Raw genomic sequence first — 27,766 nt, forward strand, 5'->3', positions numbered from 1 at the left:
CGTTATTCTTTTTTCCTCAGCAACCTGTGAGCCAGTTTTCACAGCGCGACACCATGATGCTCTGTCATGTGCCTCTGTCTCCCAGGTGGCTGGGTCTATGCTAAACGCCTTCAGAGAAGCTTTGAGGGTGTCCCTGAAGCGCTATCTTTGACAACCCTGAGAGCGCTTTCCTTCGCTTAGTTGGCCATACAAGAGTCGTTTAGGGATGCGGTGGTCTTCCATTCTGCAGAGATAACGAAGGACAAACATACTTACTCTTTCTCAAACATATAGAAAGAAAATTAAGAAAATAAGTTTACATCACGTGCAGACTTATCACATTCATAACCTCAAAGTACATAAAACATGGATATAACTCATACCAAAGTTACAACAAATAAACAATGCATTTTATTATTCCATACATAACCCTGACATTAACACAACATACTAATAAACTTTGGACAACGTTCAACGTCTGTTTAAACAATGAAGAAAATAAGTTTGAATGTATTGGTGAGTGTGTTTGTATAAGTAATAACTATTAAAAATGTGCATGTGTATGTATTTAATACATCATTTATTTGCTTTAAAATTATAATTACTAAAAATTACCTATAAATTATTTATTAATTTTTTTTCAACAAGAGAGACAATTAGGACTGGAAGATGCAAGCTGGCAATTTCTTTTGGTTACATCCCTTTGACCAAATTAATACATTTTCAAGACAACCCAAACAGGACAGGATTTCATGAAAATGGACCAAATGGACTACTAAATTGTTAAAAAAAATAAAACAGAAAAAGAAAATAAAAAAAAAACAACACTATTACAATAAATAATAATAAAAATAAATTTAATCTTAAAATGAGTTATATGCCAAAATGAAATAATTTTTTCAGCTCTTCATACACATTTTTACTTTGAGCTCTGTACTTTAATAGAAACCAAATTGCTTCATTATATGTACATTCTTATAAATCTCGCAGACCCCGGTAAATACCTAAGGATATAGGATGGAGGTCGTTTGTCTTAGGTTTTAAAGAAAAAATTGTTGCAAAAATAATATAAATTAAAATGTATGCTAATAACTTATAAGTCTTTAAAAAAAATATTTAAAATATAGTTTGGCAATACTTATTTTAAGGAACACTTTCATAATATTTTGTGAATGTTTTTTTCACCAATTTCTGGACATTTGCTGTCATCATTTTATGGACCTTTGCTGTCACCTTTTTCTGGACCTTTGCTGTCATCATTTTTTGAACCTCTGCTGTCATCATTTTCTGGACCCCTTGCTGTCACCATTTTATGAATCTTCGATGCAGCCTACTCCGCGATCATACTGTAAATCCTGGAATATGACTTTGATAAAAATGTTGTTTTTTTTAAATGAAATTTTCCTTGCGTTATTATTAATTTAGAATGATGCTTTGTGTGTTTTCTTTGAAGAAAAAAATAATAATAAAAAAAATAAAAAATAAAAAGAAGCCCAATAAAGAGGTAAAGAGCCCAAAAAAGAGGCAACGCCCAAAAAAGAGGCAAAGAAAAGAGGCAAAAGCCCAAGGATTCCTAGGATGTACTAAGCTAGACAACTGAAGTGAAAAGCTAAAAAGCTGAGGTTTCCTAAAAAAAAAAATAGAAAAAAAAAGTTCTAGATATCTGTTCACTTTAAGACATGAAATTTTTTGAAAATGTATATGAACAATAAAAAACAATACATTAGACTTACTATTGTTTTTTTTTCTAAGAAAAAAGAATATATATATATATATTTAGACAAAATTATCATTATTTACTTACGATTTCGTTGTACAGATTTTTGTTTTTTGTTTTCGACAAAAAAAAATTGTATATGTTTATGCTTACAGAGAGATTTGAACCTCGTACCTTTGGCTCCAAAAGCCACCATTTAACGGACAAAGCCACACGTCCTATATGAAAATTGAAAATTCGAGGCTACATAAATTACTTTCAAATAAATTTTCTTTTTGAATGATAAATCTTAATCTTCTTTTTCGGCTATACTTCATAAACATTTTTTTTTTAATCTGTAACTTTAAATAACTAAAACGTTATAGATTATTCTAAAAGAATAAGCCAAACAAAAACAAAGGTTTTATGTGTCATATTTTCTTACGGTTGACCTTTAAAATTGTTAGTCTAGTAATACTTATACATATTAAAAATAGATAAACCTTTTTTCCAACAGTTATCTACCTTTGAAGGTTGACCTTTCCGTACATTATTTTCGTAACAGAGCGACATAGAGAACTCTATTGACATTTTCTAAAGAAAATTTTTGCATTTTTTATAATAAAAAAATATTTGTTTTAGTTTTAGAATTAAATAGGCATAATAATTAGATAAATATTTTATAATTGTATATTATAAAAAATCTAAAACATCCATTATCTTCTAATTATTTTTGAAACATACAATTAAAAGTTATTAAAACTTGTACGTTTTTATAAACAACCAAATATATGTTTTATACGTTCTTTATATATCTTGAAGAACTTAATGTCCATTATTTTGCTGCATAATAGTACATAAAGAGTAACCAGTCAACCGTTAGGCTCCCGACACTGAAATCTTGGTTTGATATCTCGACAAAGATATTACAATTTCATAATTGTCCTTAGCTATTCTAAGTCCCTCCAAACCCAGTATTGTATCGTAATTTGGGTAAAAAAAAACACTTTCAGACTGGTGCTGGCAACATTGTTCGTTAACGAAGCAGATGATCAGATCATTTTCTACTCTATAGATCGCAAATTCTGAAAGGAAATCCAACTACTTTAATTAATAACCAAACAAAACAAGTCGTGTGTACTTTCGAATGACTGTAGAAGGGCCACTAGTCTTAACTTTTTACAAACATGGAATGTGATTGATTATTTGAATACAAAACAAAGACTGAATCTTTATAAGAGTATACTTTAAAAAAACAAGTTGAAGGGCCAATCATACTTGAAATATACAATTTTCAATACGTTCAAAATACAATATCTCAGATACACTTGTATTTATTACGATCTAACTTCTTGTTCCACAAAGAGATATATAGATATAGTTCGTCCATCGTGGTTCGAGGATGACCACTTTGTCATCCATGGGGCTGAGAGCTTTGCACTTGGGTTTTATGCCTCCTCATGTGGCTTGTGAGACCTATGTGAGCCCGGAATGTTCGGCTGTGCACTTGGCAGGTTATTCCAGCTGGAGCTAGTGTCGTTTGACCTGCTTTTCTTCTCTGGCGTTTTTCTTCTGCCAGCGTTATTCTTTTTTCCTCAGCAACCTGTGAGCCAGTTTTCAAAGCGCGACACCATGATGCTCTGTCATGTGCCTCTGTCTCCCAGGTGGCTGGGTCTATGCTAAACGCCTTCAGAGAAGCTTTGAGGGTGTCCCTGAAGCGCTATCTTTGACAACCCTGAGAGCGCTTTCCTTCGCTTAGTTGGCCATACAAGAGTCGTTTAGGGATGCGGTGGTCTTCCATTCTGCAGAGATAACGAAGGACAAACATACTTACTCTTTCTCAAACATATAGAAAGAAAATTAAGAAAATAAGTTTACATCACGTGCAGACTTATCACATTCATAACCTCAAAGTACATAAAACATGGATATAACTCATACCAAAGTTACAACAAATAAACAATGCATTTTATTATTCCATACATAACCCTGACATTAACACAACATACTAATAAACTTTGGACAACGTTCAACGTCTGTTTAAACAATGAAGAAAATAAGTTTGAATGTATTGGTGAGTGTGTTTGTATAAGTAATAACTATTAAAAATGTGCATGTGTATGTATTTAATACATCATTTATTTGCTTTAAAATTGTAATTACTAAAAATTACCTATAAATTATTTATTAATTTTTTTTCAACAAGAGAGACAATTAGGACTGGAAGATGCAAGCTGGCAATTTCTTTTGGTTACATCCCTTTGACCAAATTAATACATTTTCAAGACAACCCAAACAGGACAGGATTTAATGAAAATGGACCAAATGGACTACTAAATTGTTAAAAAAAATAAAACAGAAAAAGAAAATTAAAAAAAAACAACACTATTACAATAAATAATAATAAAAATAAATTTAATCTTAAAATGAGTTATATGCCAAAATGAAATAATTTTTTCAGCTCTTCATACACATTTTTACTTTGAGCTCTGTACTTTAATAGAAACCAAATTGCTTCATTATATGTACATTCTTATAAATCTCGCAGACCCCGGTAAATACCTAAGGATATAGGATGGAGGTCGTTTGTCTTAGGTTTTAAAGAAAAAATTGTTGCAAAAATAATATAAATTAAAATGTATGCTAATAACTTATAAGTCTTTAAAAAAAATATTTAAAATATAGTTTGGCAATACTTATTTTAAGGAACACTTTCATAATATTTTGTGAATGTTTTTTTCACCAATTTCTGGACATTTGCTGTCATCATTTTATGGACCTTTGCTGTCACCTTTTTCTGGACCTTTGCTGTCATCATTTTTTGAACCTCTGCTGTCATCATTTTCTGGACCCCTTGCTGTCACCATTTTATGAATCTTCGATGCAGCCTACTCCGCGATCATACTGTAAATCCTGGAATATGACTTTGATAAAAATGTTGTTTTTTTTAATGAAATTTTCCTTGCGTTAATATTAATTTAGAATGATGCTTTGTGTGTTTTCTTTGAAGAAAAAAATAATAATAAAAAAAATAAAAAATAAAAAGAAGCCCAATAAAGAGGTAAAGAGCCCAAAAAAGAGGCAACGCCCAAAAAAGAGGCAAAGAAAAGAGGCAAAAGCCCAAGGATTCCTAGGATGTACTAAGCTAGACAACTGAAGTGAAAAGCTAAAAAGCTGAGGTTTCCTAAAAAAAAAAATAGAAAAAAAAAGTTCTAGATATCTGTTCACTTTAAGACATAAAATTTTTTGAAAATGTATATGAACAATAAAAAACAATACATTAGACTTACTATTGTTTTTTTTTCTAAGAAAAAAGAATATATATATATATTTAGACAAAATTATCATTATTTACTTACGATTTCGTTGTACAGATTTTTGTTTTTTGTTTTCGACAAAAAAAAATTGTATATGTTTATGCTTACAGAGAGATTTGAACCTCGTACCTTTGGCTCCAAAAGCCACCATTTAACGGACAAAGCCACACGTCCTATATGAAAATTGAAAATTCGAGGCTACATAAATTACTTTCAAATAAATTTTCTTTTTGAATGATAAATCTTAATCTTCTTTTTCGGCTATACTTCATAAACATTTTTTTTTTAATCTGTAACTTTAAATAACTAAAACGTTATAGATTATTCTAAAAGAATAAGCCAAACAAAAACAAAGGTTTTATGTGTCATATTTTCTTACGGTTGACCTTTAAAATTGTTAGTCTAGTAATGCTTATACATATTAAAAATAGATAAACCTTTTTTCCAACAGTTATCTACCTTTGAAGGTTGACCTTTCCGTACATTATTTTTGTAACAGAGCGACATAGAGAACTCTATTGACATTTTCTAAAGAAAATTTTTGCATTTTTTATAATAAAAAAATATTTGTTTTAGTTTTAGAATTAAATAGGCATAATAATTAGATAAATATTTTACAATTGTATATTATAAAAAATCTAAAACATCCATTATCTTCTAATTATTTTTGAAACATACAATTAAAAGTTATTAAAACTTGTACGTTTTTATAAACAACCAAATATATGTTTTATACGTTCTTTATATATCTTGAAGAACTTAATGTCCATTATATTGCTGCATAATAGTACATAAAGAGTAACCAGTCAACCGTTAGGCTCCCGACACTGAAATCTTGGTTTGATATCTCGACAAAGATATTACAATTTCATAATTGTCCTTAGCTATTCTAAGTCCCTCCAAACCCAGTATTGTATCGTAATTTGGGTAAAAAAAAACACTTTCAGACTGGTGCTGGCAACATTGTTCGTTAACGAAGCAGATGATCAGATCATTTTCTACTCTATAGATCGCAAATTCTGAAAGGAAATCCAACTACTTTAATTAATAACCAAACAAAACAAGTCGTGTGTACTTTCGAATGACTGTAGAAGGGCCACTAGTCTTAACTTTTTACAAACATGGAATGTGATTGATTATTTGAATACAAAACAAAGACTGAATCTTTATAAGAGTATACTTTAAAAAAACAAGTTGAAGGGCCAATCATACTTGAAATATACAATTTTCAATACGTTCAAAATACAATATCTCAGATACACTTGTATTTATTACGATCTAACTTCTTGTTCCACAAAGAGATATATAGATATAGTTCGTCCATCGTGGTTCGAGGATGACCACTTTGTCATCCATGGGGCTGAGAGCTTTGCACTTGGGTTTTATGCCTCCTCATGTGGCTTGTGAGACCTATGTGAGCCCGGAATGTTCGGCCGTGCACTTGGCAGGTTATTCCAGCTGGAGCTAGTGTCGTTTGACCTGCTTTTCTACTCTGGCGTTTTTCTTCTGCCAGCGTTATTCTTTTTTCCTCAGCAACCTGTGAGCCAGTTTTCACAGCGCGACACCATGATGCTCTGTCATGTGCCTCTGTCTCCCAGGTGGCTGGGTTTATGCTAAACGCCTTCAGAGAAGCTTTGAGGGTGTCCCTGAAGAGCTATCTTTGACAACCCTGAGAGCGCTTTCCTTCGCTTAGTTGGCCATACAAGAGTCGTTTAGGGATGCGGTGGTCTTCCATTCTGCAGAGATAACGAAGGACAAACATACTTACTCTTTCTCAAACATATAGAAAGAAAATTAAGAAAATAAGTTTACATAACGTGCAGACTTATCACATTCATACCCTCAAAGTACATAAAACATGGATATAACTCATACCAAAGTTACAACAAATAAACAATGCATTTTATTATTCCATACATAACCCTGACATTAACACAACATGCCAATAAACTTTGGACAACGTTCAACGTCTGTTTAAACAATGAAGAAAATAAGTTTGAATGTATTGGTGAGTGTGTTTGTATAAGTAATAACTATTAAAAATGTGCATGTGTATGTATTTAATACATCATTTATTTGCTTTAAAATTATAATTACTAAAAATTACCTATAAATTATTTATTAATTTTTTTTCAACAAGAGAGACAATTAGGACTGGAAGATGCAAGCTGGCAATTTCTTTTGGTTACATCCCTTTGACCAAATTAATACATTTTCAAGACAACCCAAACAGGACAGGATTTCATGAAAATGGACCAAATGGACTACTAAATTGTTAAAAAAAATAAAACAGAAAAAGAAAATTAAAAAAAAACAACACTATTACAATAAATAATAATAAAAATAAATTTAATCTTAAAATGAGTTATATGCCAAAATGAAATAATTTTTTCAGCTCTTCATACACATTTTTACTTTGAGCTCTGTACTTTAATAGAAACCAAATTGCTTCATTATATGTACATTCTTATAAATCTCGCAGACCCCAGTAAATACCTAAGGATATAGGATGGAGGTCGTTTGTCTTAGGTTTTAAAGAAAAAAATTGTTGCAAAAATAATATAAATTAAAATGTATGCTAATAACTTATAAGTCTTTAAAAAAAATATTTAAAATATAGTTTGGCAATACTTATTTTAAGGAACACTTTCATAATATTTTGTGAATGTTTTTTTCACCAATTTCTGGACATTTGCTGTCATCATTTTATGGACCTTTGCTGTCACCTTTTTCTGGACCTTTGCTGTCATCATTTTTTGAACCTCTGCTGTCATCATTTTCTGGACCCCTTGCTGTCACCATTTTATGAATCTTCGATGCAGCCTACTCCGCGATCATACTGTAAATCCTGGAATATGACTTTGATAAAAATGTTGTTTTTTTTAAATGAAATTTACCTTGCGTTATTATTAATTTAGAATGATGCTTTGTGTGTTTTCTTTGAAGAAAAAAATAATAATAAAAAAAATAAAAAATAAAAAGAAGCCCAATAAAGAGGTAAAGAGCCCAAAAAAGAGGCAACGCCCAAAAAAGAGGCAAAGAAAAGAGGCAAAAGCCCAAGGTTTCCTAGGATGTACTAAGCTAGACAACTGAAGTGAAAAGCTAAAAAGCTGAGGTTTCCTAAAAAAAAAAATAGAAAAAAAAAGTTCTAGATATCTGTTCACTTTAAGACATAAAATTTTTTGAAAATGTATATGAACAATAAAAAACAATACATTAGACTTACTATTGTTTTTTTTTCTAAGAAAAAAGAATATATATATATATTTAGACAAAATTATCATTATTTACTTACGATTTCGTTGTACAGATTTTTGTTTTTTGTTTTCGACAAAAAAAAATTGTATATGTTTATGCTTACAGAGAGATTTGAACCTCGTACCTTTGGCTCCAAAAGCCACCATTTAACGGACAAAGCCACACGTCCTATATGAAAATTGAAAATTCGAGACTACATAAATTACTTTCAAATAAATTTTCTTTTTGAATGATAAATCTTAATCTTCTTTTTCGGCTATACTTCATAAACATTTTTTTTTTAATCTGTAACTTTAAATAACTAAAACGTTATAGATTATTCTAAAAGAATAAGCCAAACAAAAACAAAGGTTTTATGTGTCATATTTTCTTACGGTTGACCTTTAAAATTGTTAGTCTAGTAATGCTTATACATATTAAAAATAGATAAACCTTTTTTCCAACAGTTATCTACCTTTGAAGGTTGACCTTTCCGTACATTATTTTTGTAACAGAGCGACATAGAGAACTCTATTGACATTTTCTAAAGAAAATTTTTGCATTTTTTATAATAAAAAAATATTTGTTTTAGTTTTAGAATTAAATAGGCATAATAATTAGATAAATATTTTACAATTGTATATTATAAAAAATCTAAAACATCCATTATCTTCTAATTATTTTTGAAACATACAATTAAAAGTTATTAAAACTTGTACGTTTTTATAAACAACCAAATATATGTTTTATACGTTCTTTATATATCTTGAAGAACTTAATGTCCATTATATTGCTGCATAATAGTACATAAAGAGTAACCAGTCAACCGTTAGGCTCCCGACACTGAAATCTTGGTTTGATATCTCGACAAAGATATTACAATTTCATAATTGTCCTTAGCTATTCTAAGTCCCTCCAAACCCAGTATTGTATCGTAATTTGGGTAAAAAAAAACACTTTCAGACTGGTGCTGGCAACATTGTTCGTTAACGAAGCAGATGATCAGATCATTTTCTACTCTATAGATTGCAAATTCTGAAAGGAAATCCAACTACTTTAATTAATAACCAAACAAAACAAGTCGTGTGTACTTTCGAATGACTGTAGAAGGGCCACTAGTCTTAACTTTTTACAAACATGGAATGTGATTGATTATTTGAATACAAAACAAAGACTGAATCTTTATAAGAGTATACTTTAAAAAAACAAGTTGAAGGGCCAATCATACTTGAAATATACAATTTTCAATACGTTCAAAATACAATATCTCAGATACACTTGTATTTATTACGATCTAACTTCTTGTTCCACAAAGAGATATATAGATATAGTTCGTCCATCGTGGTTCGAGGATGACCACTTTGTCATCCATGGGGCTGAGAGCTTTGCACTTGGGTTTTATGCCTCCTCATGTGGCTTGTGAGACCTATGTGAGCCCGGAATGTTCGGCCGTGCACTTGGCAGGTTATTCCAGCTGGAGCTAGTGTCGTTTGACCTGCTTTTCTTCTCTGGCGTTTTTCTTCTGCCAGCGTTATTCTTTTTTCCTCAGCAACCTGTGAGCCAGTTTTCACAGCGCGACACCATGATGCTTTGTCATGTGACTCTGTCTCCCAGGTGGCTGGGTCTATGCTAAACGCCTTCAGAGAAGCTTTGAGGGTGTCCCTGAAGAGCTATCTTTGACAACCCTGAGAGCGCTTTCCTTCGCTTAGTTGGCCATACAAGAGTCGTTTAGGGATGCGGTGGTCTTCCATTCTGCAGAGATAACGAAGGACAAACATACTTACTCTTTCTCAAACATATAGAAAGAAAATTAAGAAAATAAGTTTACATCACTTGCAGACTTATCACATTCATAACCTCAAAGTACATAAAACATGGATATAACTCATACCAAAGTTACAACAAATAAACAATGCATTTTATTATTCCATACATAACCCTGACATTAACATAACATAGTAATAAACTTTGGACAACGTTCAACGTCTGTTTAAACAATGAAGAAAATAAGTTTGAATGTATTGGTGAGTGTGTTTGTATAAGTAATAACTATTAAAAATGTGCATGTGTATGTATTTAATACATCATTTATTTGCTTTAAAATTATAATTACTAAAAATTACCTATAAATTATTTATTAATTTTTTTTCAACAAGAGAGACAATTAGGACTGGAAGATGCAAGCTGGCAATTTCTTTTGGTTACATCCCTTTGACCAAATTAATACATTTTCAAGACAACCCAAACAGGACAGGATTTCATGAAAATGGACCAAATGGACTACTAAATTGTTAAAAAAAATAAAACAGAAAAAGAAAATTAAAAAAAAACAACACTATTACAATAAATAATAATAAAAATAAATTTAATCTTAAAATGAGTTATATGCCAAAATGAAATAATTTTTTCAGCTCTTCATACACATTTTTACTTTGAGCTCTGTACTTTAATAGAAACCAAATTGCTTCATTATATGTACATTATTATAAATCTCGCAGACCCCAGTAAATACCTAAGGATATAGGATGGAGGTCGTTTGTCTTAGGTTTTAAAGAAAAAATTGTTGCAAAAATAATATAAATTAAAATGTATGCTAATAACTTATAAGTCTTTAAAAAAAATATTTAAAATATAGTTTGGCAATACTTATTTTAAGGAACACTTTCATAATATTTTGTGAATGTTTTTTTCACCAATTTCTGGACATTTGCTGTCATCATTTTATGGACCTTTGCTGTCACCTTTTTCTGGACCTTTGCTGTCATCATTTTTGAACCTCTGCTGTCATCATTTTCTGGACCCCTTGCTGTCACCATTTTATGAATCTTCGATGCAGCCTACTCCGCGATCATACTGTAAATCCTGGAATATGACTTTGATAAAAATGTTGTTTTTTTTTAATGAAATTTTCCTTGCGTTATTATTAATTTAGAATGATGCTTTGTGTGTTTTCTTTGAAGAAAAAAATAATAATAAAAAAAATAAAAAATAAAAAGAAGCCCAATAAAGAGGAAAAGATCCCAAAAAAGAGGCAACGCCCAAAAAAGAGGCAAAGAAAAGAGGCAAAAGCCCAAGGATTCCTAGGATGTACTAAGCTAGACAACTGAAGTGAAAAGCTAAAAAGCTGAGGTTTCCTAAAAAAAAAAAAGAAAAAAAAAGTTCTAGATATCTGTTCACTTTAAGACATAAAATTTTTTGAAAATGTATATGAACAATAAAAAACAATACATTAGACTTACTATTGTTTTTTTTTTCTAAGAAAAAAGAATATATATATATATTTAGACAAAATTATCATTATTTACTTACGATTTCGTTGTACAGATTTTTGTTTTTTGTTTTCGACAAAAAAAATTGTATATGTTTATGCTTACAGAGAGATTTGAACCTCGTACCTTTGGCTCCAAAAGCCACCATTTAACGGACTAAGCCACACGTCCTATATGAAAATTTAAAATTTGTGGCTACATAAATTACTTTCAAATAAATTTTCTTTTTGAATGATAAATCTTAATCTTCTTTTTCGGCTATACTTCATAAACATTTTTTTTTTAATCTGTAATTTTAAATATCTAAAACGTTATAGATTATTCTAAAAGAATAAGCCAAACAAAAACAAAGGTTTTATGTGTCATATTTTCTTACGGTTGACCTTTAAAATTGTTAGTCTAGTAATACTTATACATATTAAAAATAGATAAACCTTTTTTCCAACAGTTATCTACCTTTGAAGGTTGACCTTTCCGTACATTATTTTCGTAACAGAGCGACATAGAGAACTCTATTGACATTTTCTAAAGAAATTTTTGCATTTTTTATAATAAAAAAATATTTGTTTTAGTTTTAGAATTAAATAGGCATAATAATTAGATAAATATTTTACAATTGTATATTATAAAAAATCTAAAACATCCATTATCTTCTAATTATTTTTGAAACATACAATTAAAAGTTATTAAAACTAGTACGTTTTTATAAACAACCAAATATATGTTTTATACGTTCTTTATATATCTTGAAGAACTTAATGTCCATTATATTGATGCATAATACTACATAAAGAGTAACCAGTCAACCGTTAGGCTCCCGACACTGAAATCTTGGTTTGATATCTCGACAAAGATATTACAATTTCATAATTGTCCTTAGCTATTCTAAGTCCCTCCAAACCCAGTATTGTATCGTAATTTGGGTAAAAAAAAACACTTTCAGACTGGTGCTGGCAACATTGTTCGTTAACGAAGCAGATGATCAGATCATTTTCTACTCTATAGATCGCAAATTCTGAAAGGAAATCCAACTACTTTAATTAATAACCAAACAAAACAAGTCGTGTGTACTTTCTAATGACTGTAGAAGGGCCACTAGTCTTAACTTTTTACAAACATGGAATGTGATTGATTATTTGAATACAAAACAAAGACTGAATCTTTATAAGAGTATACTTTAAAAAAACAAGTTGAAGGGCCAATCATACTTGAAATATACAATTTTCAATACGTTCAAAATACAATATCTCAGATACACTTGTATTTATTACGATCTAACTTCTTGTTCCACAAAGAGATATATAGATATAGTTCGTCCATCGTGGTTCGAGGATGACCACTTTGTCATCCAGGGGGCTGAGGGCTTTGCACTTGGGTTTTATGCCTCCTCATGTGGCTTGTGAGACCTATGTGAGCCCGGAATGTTCGGCCGTGCACTTGGCAGGTTATTCCAGCTGGAGCTAGTGTCGTTTGACCTGCTTTTCTTCTCTGGCGTTTTTCTTCTGCCAGCGTTATTCTTTTTTCCTCAGCAACCTGTGAGCCAGTTTTCACAGCGCGACACCATGATGCTCTGTCATGTGCCTCTGTCTCCCAGGTGGCTGGGTCTATGCTAAACGCCTTCAGAGAAGCTTTGAGGGTGTCCCTGAAGAGCTATCTTTGACAACCCTGAGAGCGCTTTCCTTCGCTTAGTTGGCCATACAAGAGTCGTTTAGGGATGCGGTGGTCTTCCATTCTGCAGAGATAACGAAGGACAAACATACTTACTCTTTCTCAAACATATAGAAAGAAAATTAAGAAAATAAGTTTACATAACGTGCAGACTTATCACATTCATAACCTCAAAGTACATAAAACATGGATATAACTCATACCAAAGTTACAACAAATAAACAATGCATTTTATTATTCCATACATAACCCTGACATTAACACAACATGCGAATTAACTTTGGACAACGTTCAACGTCTGTTTAAACAATGAAGAAAATAAGTTTGAATGTATTGGTGAGTGTGTTTGTATAAGTAATAACTATTAAAAATGTGCATGTGTATGTATTTAATACATCATTTATTTGCTTTAAAATTATAATTACTAAAAATTACCTATAAATTATTTATTAATTTTTTTTCAACAAGAGAGACAATTAGGACTGGAAGATGCAAGCTGGCAATTTCTTTTGGTTACATCCCTTTGACCAAATTAATACATTTTCAAGACAACCCAAACAGGACAGGATTTCATGAAAATGGACCAAATGGACTACTAAATTGTTAAAAAAAATAAAACAGAAAAAGAAAATTAAAAAAAAACAACACTATTACAATAAATAATAATAAAAATAAATTTAATCTTAAAATGAGTTATATGCCAAAATGAAATAATTTTTTCAGCTCTTCATACACATTTTTACTTTGAGCTCTGTACTTTAATAGAAACCAAATTGCTTCATTATATGTACATTCTTATAAATCTCGCAGACCCCAGTAAATACCTAAGGATATAGGATGGAGGTCGTTTGTCTTAGGTTTTAAAGAAAAAATTGTTGCAAAAATAATATAAATTAAAATGTATGCTAATAACTTATAAGTCTTTAAAAAAAATATTTAAAATATAGTTTGGCAATACTTATTTTAAGGAACACTTTCATAATATTTTGTGAATGTTTTTTTCACCAATTTCTGGACATTTGCTGTCATCATTTTATGGACCTTTGCTGTCACCTTTTTCTGGACCTTTGCTGTCATCATTTTTGAACCTCTGCTGTCATCATTTTCTGGACCCCTTGCTGTCACCATTTTATGAATCTTCGATGCAGCCTACTCCGCGATCATACTGTAAATCCTGGAATATGACTTTGATAAAAATGTTGTTTTTTTTAATGAAATTTTCCTTGCGTTATTATTAATTTAGAATGATGCTTTGTGTGTTTTCTTTGAAGAAAAAAATAATAATAAAAAAAATAAAAAATAAAAAGAAGCCCAATAAAGAGGTAAAGATCCCAAAAAAGAGGCAACGCCCAAAAAAGAGGCAAAGAAAAGAGGCAAAAGCCCAAGGATTCCTAGGATGTACTAAGCTAGACAACTGAAGTGAAAAGCTAAAAAGCTGAGGTTTCCTAAAAAAAAAAATAGAAAAAAAAAGTTCTAGATATCTGTTCACTTTAAGACATAAAATTTTTTGAAAATGTATATGAACAATAAAAAACAATACATTAGACTTACTATTGTTTTTTTTTCTAAGAAAAAAGAATATATATATATATTTAGACAAAATTATCATTATTTACTTACGATTTCGTTGTACAGATTTTTGTTTTTTGTTTTCGACAAAAAAAAATTGTATATGTTTATGCTTACAGAGAGATTTGAACCTCGTACCTTTGGCTCCAAAAGCCACCATTTAACGGACAAAGCCACACGTCCTATATGAAAATTGAAAATTCGAGGCTACATAAATTACTTTCAAATAAATTTTCTTTTTGAATGATAAATCTTAATCTTCTTTTTCGGCTATACTTCATAAACATTTGTTTTTTAATCTGTAACTTTAAATAACTAAAACGTTATAGATTATTCTAAAAGAATAAGCCAAACAAAAACAAAGGTTTTATGTGTCATATTTTCTTACGGTTGACCTTTAAAATTGTTAGTCTAGTAATACTTATACATATTAAAAATAGATAAACCTTTTTTCCAACAGTTATCTACCTTTGAAGGTTGACCTTTCCGTACATTATTTTCGTAACAGAGCGACATAGAGAACTCTATTGACATTTTCTAAAGAAATTTTTGCATTTTTTATAATAAAAAAATATTTGTTTTAGTTTTAGAATTAAATAGGCATAATAATTAGATAAATATTTTACAATTGTATATTATAAAAAATCTAAAACATCCATTATCTTCTAATTATTTTTGAAACATACAATTAAAAGTTATTAAAACTTGTACGTTTTTATAAACAACCAAATATATGTTTTATAAGTTCTTTATATATCTTGAAGAACTTAATGTCCATTATTTTGATGCATAATAGTACATAAAGAGTAACCAGTCAACCGTTAGGCTCCCGACACTGAAATCTTGGTTTGATATCTCGACAAAGATATTACAATTTCATAATTGTCCTTAGCTATTCTAAGTCCCTCCAAACCCAGTATTGTATCGTAATTTGGTTAAAAAAAAACACTTTCAGACTGGTGCTGGCAACATTGTTCGTTAACGAAGCAGATGATCAGATCATTTTCTACTCTATAGATCGCAAATTCTGAAAGGAAATCCAACTACTTTAATTAATAACCAAACAAAACAAGTCGTGTGTACTTTCGAATGACTGTAGAAGGGCCACTAGTCTTAACTTTTTACAAACATGGAATGTGATTGATTATTTGAATACAAAACAAAGACTGAATCTTTATAAGAGTATACTTTAAAAAAACAAGTTGAAGGGCCAAATATACTTGAAATATACAATTTTCAATACGTTCAAAATACAATATCTCAGATACACTTGTATTTATTACGATCTAACTTCTTGTTCCACAAAGAGATATATAGATATAGTTCGTCCATCGTGGTTCGAGGATGACCACTTTGTCATCCATGGGGCTGAGAGCTTTGCACTTGGGTTTTATGCCTCCTCATGTGGCTTGTGAGACCTATGTGAGCCCGGAATGTTCGGCCGTGCACTTGGCAGGTTATTCCAGCTGGAGCTAGTGTCGTTTGACCTGCTTTTCTTCTCTGGCGTTTTTCTTCTGCCAGCGTTATTCTTTTTTCCTCAGCAACCTGTGAGCCAGTTTTCACAGCGCGACACCATGATGCTCTGTCATGTGCCTCTGTCTCCCAGGTGGCTGAGTCTATGCTAAACGCCTTCAGAGAAGCTTTGAGGGTGTCCCTGAAGAGCTATCTTTGACAACCCTGAGAGCGCTTTCCTTCGCTTAGTTGGCCATACAAGAGTCGTTTAGGGATGCGGTGGTCTTCCATTCTGCAGAGATAACGAAGGACAAACATACTTACTCTTTCTCAAACATATAGAAAGAAAATTAAGAAAATAAGTTTACATCACGTGCAGACTTATCACATTCATAACCTCAAAGTACATAAAACATGGATATAACTCATACCAAAGTTACAACAAATAAACAATGCATTTTATTATTCCATACATAACCCTGACATTAACACAACATACCAATAAACTTTGGACAACGTTCAACGTCTGTTTAAACAATGAAGAAAATAAGTTTGAATGTATTGGTGAGTGTGTTTGTATAAGTAATAACTATTAAAAATGTGCATGTGTATGTATTTAATACATCATTAATTTGCTTTAAAATTATAATTACTAAAAATAACCTATAAATCATTTATTAATTTTTTTTCAACAAGAGAGACAATTAGGACTGGAAGATGCAAGCTGGCAATTTCTTTTGGTTACATCCCTTTGACCAAATTAATACATTTTCAAGACAACCCAAACAGGACAGGATTTCATGAAAATGGACCAAATGGACTACTAAATTGTTAAAAAAAATAAAACAGAAAAAGAAAATTAAAAAAAAAACAACACTATTACAATTAATAATAATAAAAATAAATTTAATCTTAAAATGAGTTATATGCCAAAATGAAAGAATTTTTATAGCTCTTCATACACATTTTTACTTTGAGCTCTGTACTTTAATAGAAACCAAATTGCTTCATTATATGTACATTCTTATAAATCTCGCAGACCCCAGCAAATACCTAAGGATATAGGATGGAGGTCGTTTGTCTTAGGTTTTAAAGAAAAAAATTGTTGCAAAAATAATATAAATTAAAATGTATGCTAATAACTTATAAGTCTTTAAAAAAAATATTTAAAATATAGTTTGGCAATACTTATTTTAAGGAACACTTTCATAATATTTTGTGAATGTTTTTTTCACCAATTTCTGGACATTTGCTGTCATCATTTTATGGACCTTTGCTGTCACCTTTTTCTGGACCTTTGCTGTCATCATTTTTTGAAACTCTGCTGTCATCATTTTCTGGACCCCTTGCTATCACCATTTTATGAATCTTCGATGCAGCCTACTCCACGATCATACTGTAAATCCTGGAATATGACTTTGATAAAAATGTTGTTTTTTTTTTAATGAAATTTTCCTTGCGTTATTATTAATTTAGAATGATGCTTTGTGTGTTTTCTTTGAAGAAAAAAATAATAAAAAAATAAAAAAAATAATAAAAAGAAGCCCAATAAAGAGGTAAAGATCCCAAAAAAGAGGCAACGTCCAAAAAAGAGGCAAAGAAAAGAGGCAAAAGCCCAAGGATTCCTAGGATGTACTAAGCTAGACAACTGAAGTGAAAAGCTAAAAAGCTGAGGTTTTTTAAAAAAAAAAATAGAAAAAAAAAGTTCTAGATATCTGTTCACTTTAAGACATAAAATTTTTTGAAAATGTATATGAACAATAAAAAACAATACATTAGACTTACTATTGTTTTTTTTTCTAAGAAAAAAGAATATATATATATATTTAGACAAAATTATCATTATTTACTTACGATTTCGTTGTACAGATTTTTGTTTTTTGTTTTCGACAAAAAAAAATTGTATATGTTTATGCTTACAGAGAGATTTGAACCTCGTACCTTTGGCTCCAAAAGCCACCATTTAACGGACAAAGCCACACGTCCTATATGAAAATTTAATATTCGCAGCTGCATAAATTACTTTCAAATAAATTTTCTTTTTGAATGATAAATCTTAATCTTCTTTTTCGGCTATACTTCATAAACATTTTTTTTAATCTGTAACTTTAAATAACTAAAACGTTATAGATTATTCTAAAAGAATAAGCCAAACAAAAACAAAGGTTTTATGTGTCATATTTTCTTACGGTTGACCTTTAAAATTGTTAGTCTAGTAATACTTATACATATTAAAAATAGATAAACCTTTTTTCCAACAGTTATCTACCTTTGAAGGTTGACCTTTCCGTACATTATTTTCGTAACAGAGCGACATAGAGAACTCTATTGACATTTTCTAAAGAAAATTTTTGCATTTTTTATAATAAAAAAATATTTGTTTTAGTTTTAGAATTAAATAGGCATAATAATTAGATAAATATTTTACAATTGTATATTATAAAAAATCTAAAACATCCATTATCTTCTAATTATTTTTGAAACATACAATTAAAAGTTATTAAAACTTGTACGTTTTTATAAACAACCAAATATATGTTTTATACGTTCTTTATATATCTTGAAGAACTTAATGTCCATTATTTTGATGCATAATACTACATAAAGAGTAACCAGTCAACCGTTAGGCTCCCGACACTGAAATCTTGGTTTGATATCTCGACAAAGATATTACAATTTCATAATTGTCCTTAGCTATTCTAAGTCCCTCCAAACCCAGTATTGTATCGTAATTTGGGAAAAAAAACACTTTCAGACTGGTGCTGGCAACATTGTTCGTTAACGAAGCAGATGATCAGATCATTTTCTACTCTATAGATCGCAAATTCTGAAAGGAAATCCAACTACTTTAATTAATAACCAAACAAAACAAGTCGTGTGTACTTTCGAATGACTGTAGAAGGGCCAATAGTCTTAACTTTTTACAAACATGGAATGTGATTGATTATTTGAATACAAAACAAAGACTGAATCTTTATAAGAGTATACTTTAAAAAAACAAGTTGAAGGGCCAATCATACTTGAAATATACAATTTTCAATACGTTCAAAATACAATATCTCAGATACACTTGTATTTATTACGATCTAACTTCTTGTTCCACAAAGAGATATATAGATATAGTTCGTCCATCGTGGTTCGAGGATGACCACTTTGTCATCCATGGGGCTGAGAGCTTTGCACTTGGGTTTTATGCCTCCTCATGTGGCTTGTGAGACCTATGTGAGCCCGGAATGTTCGGCCGTGCACTTGGCAGGTTATTCCAGCTGAAGCTAGTGTCGTTTGACCTGCTTTTCTTCTCTGGCGTTTTTCTTCTGCCAGCGTTATTCTTTTTTCCTCAGCAACCTGTGAGCCAGTTTTCACAGCGCGACACCATGATGCTCTGTCATGTGCCTCTGTCTCCCAGGTGGCTGAGTCTATGCTAAACGCCTTCAGAGAAGCTTTGAGGGTGTCCCTGAAGAGCTATCTTTGACAACCCTGAGAGCGCTTTCCTTCGCTTAGTTGGCCATACAAGAGTCGTTTAGGGATGCGGTGGTCTTCCATTCTGCAGAGATAACGAAGGACAAACATACTTACTCTTTCTCAAACATATAGAAAGAAAATTAAGAAAATAAGTTAACATCACGTGCAGACTTATCACATTCATAACCTCAAAGTACATAAAACATGGATATAACTCATACCAAAGTTACAACAAATAAACAATGCATTTTATTATTCCATACATAACCCTGACATTAACACACTATATTAATAAACTCTGGACAACGTTCAACGTCTGTTTAAACAATGAAGAAAATAAGTTTGAATGTATTGGTGAGTGTGTTTGTATAAGTAATAACTATTAAAAATGTGCATGTGTATGTATTTAATACATCATTTATTTGCTTTAAAATTATAATTACTAAAAATTACCTATAAATCATTTATTAATTTTTTTTCAACAAGAGAGACAATTAGGACTGGAAGATGCAAGCTGGCAATTTCTTTTGGTTACATCCCTTTGACCAAATTAATACATTTTCAAGACAACCCAAACAGGACAGGATTTCATGAAAATGGACCAAATGGACTACTAAATTGTTAAAAAAAATAAAACAGAAAAAGAAAATTAAAAAAAAACACACTATTACAATAAATAATAATAAAAATAAATTTAATCTTAAAATGAGTTATATGCCAAAATGAAATAATTTTTTCAGCTCTTCATACACATTTTTACTTTGAGCTCTGTACTTTAATAGAAACCAAATTGCTTCATTATATGTACATTCTTATAAATCTCGCAGACCCCGGTAAATACCTAAGGATATAGGATGGAGGTCGTTTGTCTTAGGTTTTAAAGAAAAAATTGTTGCAAAAATAATATAAATTAAAATGTATGCTAATAACTTATAAGTCTTTAAAAAAAATATTTAAAATATAGTTTGGCAATACTTATTTTAAGGAACACTTTCATAATATTTTGTGAATGTTTTTTTCACCAATTTCTGGACATTTGCTGTCATCATTTTATGGACCTTTGCTGTCACCTTTTTCTGGACCTTTGCTGTCATCATTTTTTGAACCTCTGCTGTCATCATTTTCTGGACCCCTTGCTGTCACCATTTTATGAATCTTCGATGCAGCCTACTCCGCGATCATACTGTAAATCCTGGAATATGACTTTGATAAAAATGTTGTTTTTTTTTAATGAAATTTTCCTTGCGTTATTATTAATTTAGAATGATGCTTTGTGTGTTTTCTTTGAAGAAAAAAATAATAATAAAAAAAATAAAAAATAAAAAGAAGCCCAATAAAGAGGTAAAGAGCCCAAAAAAGAGGCAACGCCCAAAAAAGAGGCAAAGAAAAGAGGCAAAAGCCCAAGGATTCCTAGGATGTACTAAGCTAGACAACTGAAGTGAAAAGCTAAAAAGCTGAGGTTTCCTAAAAAAAAAAAAGAAAAAAAAAGTTCTAGATATCTGTTCACTTTAAGACATAAATTTTTTTGAAAATGTATATGAACAATAAAAAACAATACATTAGACTTACTATTGTTTTTTTTTCTAAGAAAAAAGAATATATATATATATATTTAGACAAAATAATCATTATTTACTTACGATTTCGTTGTACAGATTTTTGTTTTTTGTTTTCGACAAAAAAAAATTGTATATGTTTATGCTTACAGAGAGATTTGAACCTCGTACCTTTGGCTCCAAAAGCCACCATTTAACGGACAAAGCCACACGTCCTATATGAAAATTTATAATTCGTGGCTGTATAGATTACTTTCAAATAAATTTTCTTTTTGAATGATAAATCTTAATCTTTTTCGGCTATACTTCATAAACATTTTTTTTTTAATCTGTAACTTTAAATAACTAAAACGTTATAGATTATTCTAAAAGAATAAGCCAAACAAAAACAAAGGTTTTATGTGTCATATTTTCTTACGGTTGACCTTTAAAATTGTTAGTCTAGTAATACTTATACATATTAAAAATAGATAAACCTTTTTTCCAACAGTTATCTACCTTTGAAGGTTGACCTTTCCGTACATTATTTTCGTAACAGAGCGACATAGAGAACTCTATTGACATTTTCTAAAGAAAATTTTTGCATTTTTTATAATAAAAAAATATTTGTTTTAGTTTTAGAATTAAATAGGCATAATAATCAGATAAATATTTTACAATTGTATATTATAAAAAATCTAAAACATCCATTATCTTCTAATTATTTTTGAAACATACAATTAAAAGTTATTAAAACTTGTACGTTTTTATAAACAACCAAATATATGTTTTATACGTTCTTTATATATCTTGAAGAACTTAAAGTCCATTATTTTTGCTGCATAATACTACATAAAGAGTAACCAGTCAACCGTTAGGCTCCCGACACTGAAATCTTGGTTTGATATCTCGACAAAGATATTACAATTTCATAATTGTCCTTAGCTATTCTAAGTCCCTCCAAACCCAGTATTGTATCGTAATTTGGGAAAAAAAACACTTTCAGACTGGTGCTGGCAACATTGTTCGTTAACGAAGCAGATGATCAGATCATTTTCTACTCTATAGATCGCAAATTCTGAAAGGAAATCCAACTACTTTAATTAATAACCAAACAAAACAAGTCGTGTGTACTTTCGAATGACTGTAGAAGGGCCACTAGTCTTAACTTTTTACAAACATGGAATGTGATTGATTATTTGAATACAAAACAAAGACTGAATCTTTATAAGAGTATACTTTAAAAAAACAAGTTGAAGGGCCAATCATACTTGAAATATACAATTTTCAATACGTTCAAAATACAATATCTCAGATACACTTGTATTTATTACGATCTAACTTCTTGTTCCACAAAGAGATATATAGATATAGTTCGTCCATCGTGGTTCGAGGATGACCACTTTGTCATCCAGGGGGCTGAGGGCTTTGCACTGGGGTTTTATGCCTCCTCATGTGGCTGGTGAGACCTATGTGAGCCCGGAATGTTCGGCCGTGCACTTGGCAGGTTATTCCAGCTGGAGCTAGTGTCGTTTGACTTGCTTTTCTTCTCTGGCGTTTTTCTTCTGCCAGCGTTATTCTTTTTTCCTCAGCAACCTGTGAGCCAGTTTTCACAGCGCGACGCCATGATGCTCTGTCATGTGCCTCTGTCTCCCAGGTGGCTGGGTCTATGCTAAACGCCTTCAGAGAAGCTTTGAGGGTGTCCCTGAAGCGCTATCTTTGACAACCCTGAGAGCGCTTTCCTTCGCTTAGTTGGCCATACAAGAGTCGTTTAGGGATGCGGTGGTCTTCCATTCTGCAGAGATAACGAAGGACAAACATACTTACTCTTTCTCAAACATATAGAAAGAAAATTTAGAAAATAAGTTTACATCACGTGCAGACTTATCACATTCATAACCTCAAAGTACATAAAACATGGATATAACTCATACCAAAGTTACAACAAATAAACAATGCATTTTATTATTCCATACATAACCCTGACAATAACAGAGTATAGTAACAAACTTTCGACAACGTTCAACGTCTGTTTAAACAATGAAGAAAATAAGTTTGAATGTATTGGTGAGTGTGTTTTTATAAGTAATAACTATTAAAAATGTGCATGTGTATGTATTTAATACATCATTTATTTGCTTTAAAATTATAATTACTAAAAATTACCTATAAATTATTTATTAATTTTTTTTCAACAAGAGAGACAATTAGGACTGGAAGATGCAAGCTGGCAATTTCTTTTGGTTACATCCCTTTGACCAAATTAATACATTTTCAAGACAACCCAAACAGGACAGGATTTCATGAAAATGGACCAAATGGACTACTAAATTGTTAAAAAAAAATAAAACAGAAAAAGAAAATTAAAAAAAAAACACTATTACAATAAATAATAATAAAAATAAATTTAATCTTAAAATGAGTTATATGCCAAAATGAAATAATTTTTTCAGCTCTTCATACACATTTTTACTTTGAGCTCTGTACTTTAATAGAAACCAAATTGCTTCATTATATGTACATTCTTATAAATCTCGCAGACCCCAGTAAATACCTAAGGATAAAGGATTGAGGTCGTTTGTCTTAGGTTTTAAAGAAAAAATTGTTGCAAAAATAATATAAATTAAAATGTATGCTAATAACTTATAAGTCTTTAAAAAAAATATTTAAAATATAGTTTGGCAATACTTATTTTAAGGAACACTTTCATAATATTTTGTGAATGTTTTTTTCACCAATTTCTGGACATTTGCTGTCATCATTTTATGGACCTTTGCTGTCACCTTTTTCTGGACCTTTGCTGTCATCATTTTTTGAACCTCTGCTGTCATCATTTTCTGGACCCCTTGTTGTGACCATTTTATGAATCTTCGATGCAGCCTACTCCGCGATCATACTGTAAATCCTGGAATATGACTTTGATAAAAATGTTGTTTTTTTTAAATGAAATTTTCCTTGCGTTATTATTAATTTAGAATGATGCTTTGTGTGTTTTCTTTGAAGAAAAAAATAATAATAAAAAAAATAAAAAATAAAAAGAAGCCCAATAAAGAGGTAAAGAGCCCAAAAAAGAGGCAACGCCCAAAAAAGAGGCAAAGAAAAGAGGCAAAAGCCCAAGGTTTCCTAGGATGTACTAAGCTAGACAACTGAAGTGAAAAGCTAAAAAGCTGAGGTTTCCTAAAAAAAAAAAAGAAAAAAAAAGTTCTAGATATCTGTTCACTTTAAGACATAAATTTTTTTGAAAATGTATATGAACAATAAAAAACAATACATTAGACTTACTATTGTTTTTTTTTCTAAGAAAAAAGAATATATATATATATATTTAGACAAAATAATCATTATTTACTTACGATTTCGTTGTACAGATTTTTGTTTTTTGTTTTCGACAAAAAAAATTTGTATATGTTTATGCTTACAGAGAGATTTGAACCTCGTACCTTTGGCTCCAAAAGCCACCATTTAACGGACAAAGCCACACGTCCTATATGAAAATTTATAATTCGTGTCTGTATAGATTACTTTCAAATAAATTTTCTTTTTGAATGATAAATCTTAATCTTCTTTTTCGGCTATACTTCATAAACATTTTTTTTTAATCTGTAACTTTAAATAACTAAAACGTTATAGATTATTCTAAAAGAATAAGCCAAACAAAAACAAAGGTTTTATTTGTCATATTTTCTTACGGTTGACCTTTAAAATTGTTAGTCTAGTAATACTTATACATATTAAAAATAGATAAACCTTTTTTCCAACAGTTATCTACCTTTGAAGGTTGACCTTTCCGTACATTATTTTCGTAACAGAGCGACATAGAGAACTCTATTGACATTTTCTAAAGAAAATTTTTGCATTTTTTATAATAAAAAAATATTTGTTTTAGTTTTAGAATTAAATAGGCATAATAATTAGATAAATATTTTACAATTGTATATTATAAAAAAATCTAAAACATCCATTATCTTCTAATTATTTTTGAAACATACAATTAAAAGTTATTAAAACTTGTACGTTTTTATAAACAACCAAATATATGTTTTATACGTTCTTTATATATCTTGAAGAACTTAATGTCCATTATTTTGCTGCATTGTACTACATAAATAGTAACCAGTCAACCGTTAGGCTCCCGACACTGAAATCTTGGTTTGATATCTCGACAAAGATATTACAATTTCATAATTGTCCTTAGCTATTCTAAGTCCCTCCAAACCCAGTATTGTATCGTAATTTGGGAAAAAAAACACTTTCAGACTGGTGCTGCCAACATTGTTCGTTAATGAAGCAGATGATCAGATCATTTTCTACTCTATAGATCGCAAATTCTGAAAGGAAATCCAACTACTTTAATTAATAACCAAACAAAACAAGTCGTGTGTACTTTCGAATGACTGTAGAAGGGCCACTAGTCTTAACTTTTTACAAACATGGAATGTGATTGATTATTTGAATACAAAACAAAGACTGAATCTTTATAAGAGTATACTTTAAAAAAACAAGTTGAAGGGCCAATCATACTTGAAATATACAATTTTCAATACGTTCAAAATACAATATCTCAGATACACTTGTATTTATTACGATCTAACTTCTTGTTCCACAAAGAGATATATAGATATAGTTCGTCCATCGTGGTTCGAGGATGACCACTTTGTCATCCAGGGGGCTGAGGGCTTTGCACTGGGGTTTTATGCCTCCTCATGTGGCTGGTGAGACCTATGTGAGCCCGGAATGTTCGGCCGTGCACTTGGCAGGTTATTCCAGCTGGAGCTAGTGTCGTTTGACTTGCTTTTCTTCTCTGGCGTTTTTCTTCTGCCAGCGTTATTCTTTTTTCCTCAGCAACCTGTGAGCCAGTTTTCACAGCGCGACGCCATGATGCTCTGTCATGTGCCTCTGTCTCCCAGGTGGCTGGGTCTATGCTAAACGCCTTCAGAGAAGCTTTGAGGGTGTCCCTGAAGCGCTATCTTTGACAACCCTGAGAGCGCTTTCCTTCGCTTAGTTGGCCATACAAGAGTCGTTTAGGGATGCGGTGGTCTTCCATTCTGCAGAGATAACGAAGGACAAACATACTTACTCTTTCTCAAACATATAGAAAGAAAATTTAGAAAATAAGTTTACATCACGTGCAGACTTATCACATTCATAACCTCAAAGTACATAAAACATGGATATAACTCATACCAAAGTTACAACAAATAAACAATGCATTTTATTATTCCATACATAACCCTGACAATAACAGAGTATATTAACAAACTTTCGACAACGTTCAACGTCTGTTTAAACAATGAAGAAAATAAGTTTGAATGTATTGGTGAGTGTGTTTTTATAAGTAATAACTATTAAAAATGTGCATGTGTATGTATTTAATACATCATTTATTTGCTTTAAAATTATAATTACTAAAAATTACCTATAAATTATTTATTAATTTTTTTTCAACAAGAGAGACAATTAGGACTGGAAGATGCAACCTGGCAATTTCTTTTGGTTACATCCCTTTGACCAAATTAATACATTTTCAAGACAACCCAAACAGGACAGGATTTCATGAAAATGGACCAAATGGACTACTAAATTGTTAAAAAAAAATAAAACAGAAAAAGAAAATTAAAAAAAAAACACTATTACAATAAATAATAATAAAAATAAATTTAATCTTAAAATGAGTTATATGCCAAAATGAAATAATTTTTTCAGCTCTTCATACACATTTTTACTTTGAGCTCTGTACTTTAATAGAAACCAAATTGCTTCATTATATGTACATTCTTATAAATCTCGCAGACCACAGTAAATACGTAAGGATATAGGAGGGAGGTCGTTTGTCTTAGGTTTTAAAGAAAAAAATTGTTGCAAAAATAATATAAATTAAAATGTATGCTAATAACTTATAAGTCTTTAAAAAAAATATTTAAAATATAGTTTGGCAATACTTATTTTAAGGAACACTTTCATAATATTTTGTGAATGTTTTTTTCACCAATTTCTGGACATTTGCTGTCATCATTTTATGGACCTTTGCTGTCACCTTTTTCTGGACCTTTGCTGTCATCATTATTTGAACCTCTGCTGTCATCATTTTCTGGACCACTTGTTGTGACCATTTTATGAATCTTCGATGCAGCCTACTCCGCGATCATACTGTAAATCCTGGAATATGACTTTGATAAAAATGTTGTTGTTTTTTAATGAAATTTTCCTTGCGTTATTATTAATTTAGAATGATGCTTTGTGTGTTTTCTTTGAAGAAAAAAATAATAATAAAAAAAATAAAAAATAAAAAGAAGCCCAATAAAGAGGTAAAGAGCCCAAAAAAGAGGCAACGCCCAAAAAAGAGGCAAAGAAAAGAGGCAAAAGCCCAAGGATTCCTAGGATGTACTAAGCTAGACAACTGAAGTGAAAAGCTAAAAAGCTGAGGTTTCCTAAAAAAAAAAAAGAAAAAAAAAGTTCTAGATATCTGTTCACTTTAAGACATAAATTTTTTTGAAAATGTATATGAACAATAAAAAACAATACATTAGACTTACTATTGTTTTTTTTTCTAAGAAAAAAGAATATATATATATATTTAGACAA

Source organism: Biomphalaria glabrata, chromosome 11 (genome assembly GCF_947242115.1).
Source record: "Biomphalaria glabrata chromosome 11, xgBioGlab47.1, whole genome shotgun sequence".
Classification (NCBI taxonomy): domain Eukaryota; kingdom Metazoa; phylum Mollusca; class Gastropoda; family Planorbidae; genus Biomphalaria; species Biomphalaria glabrata.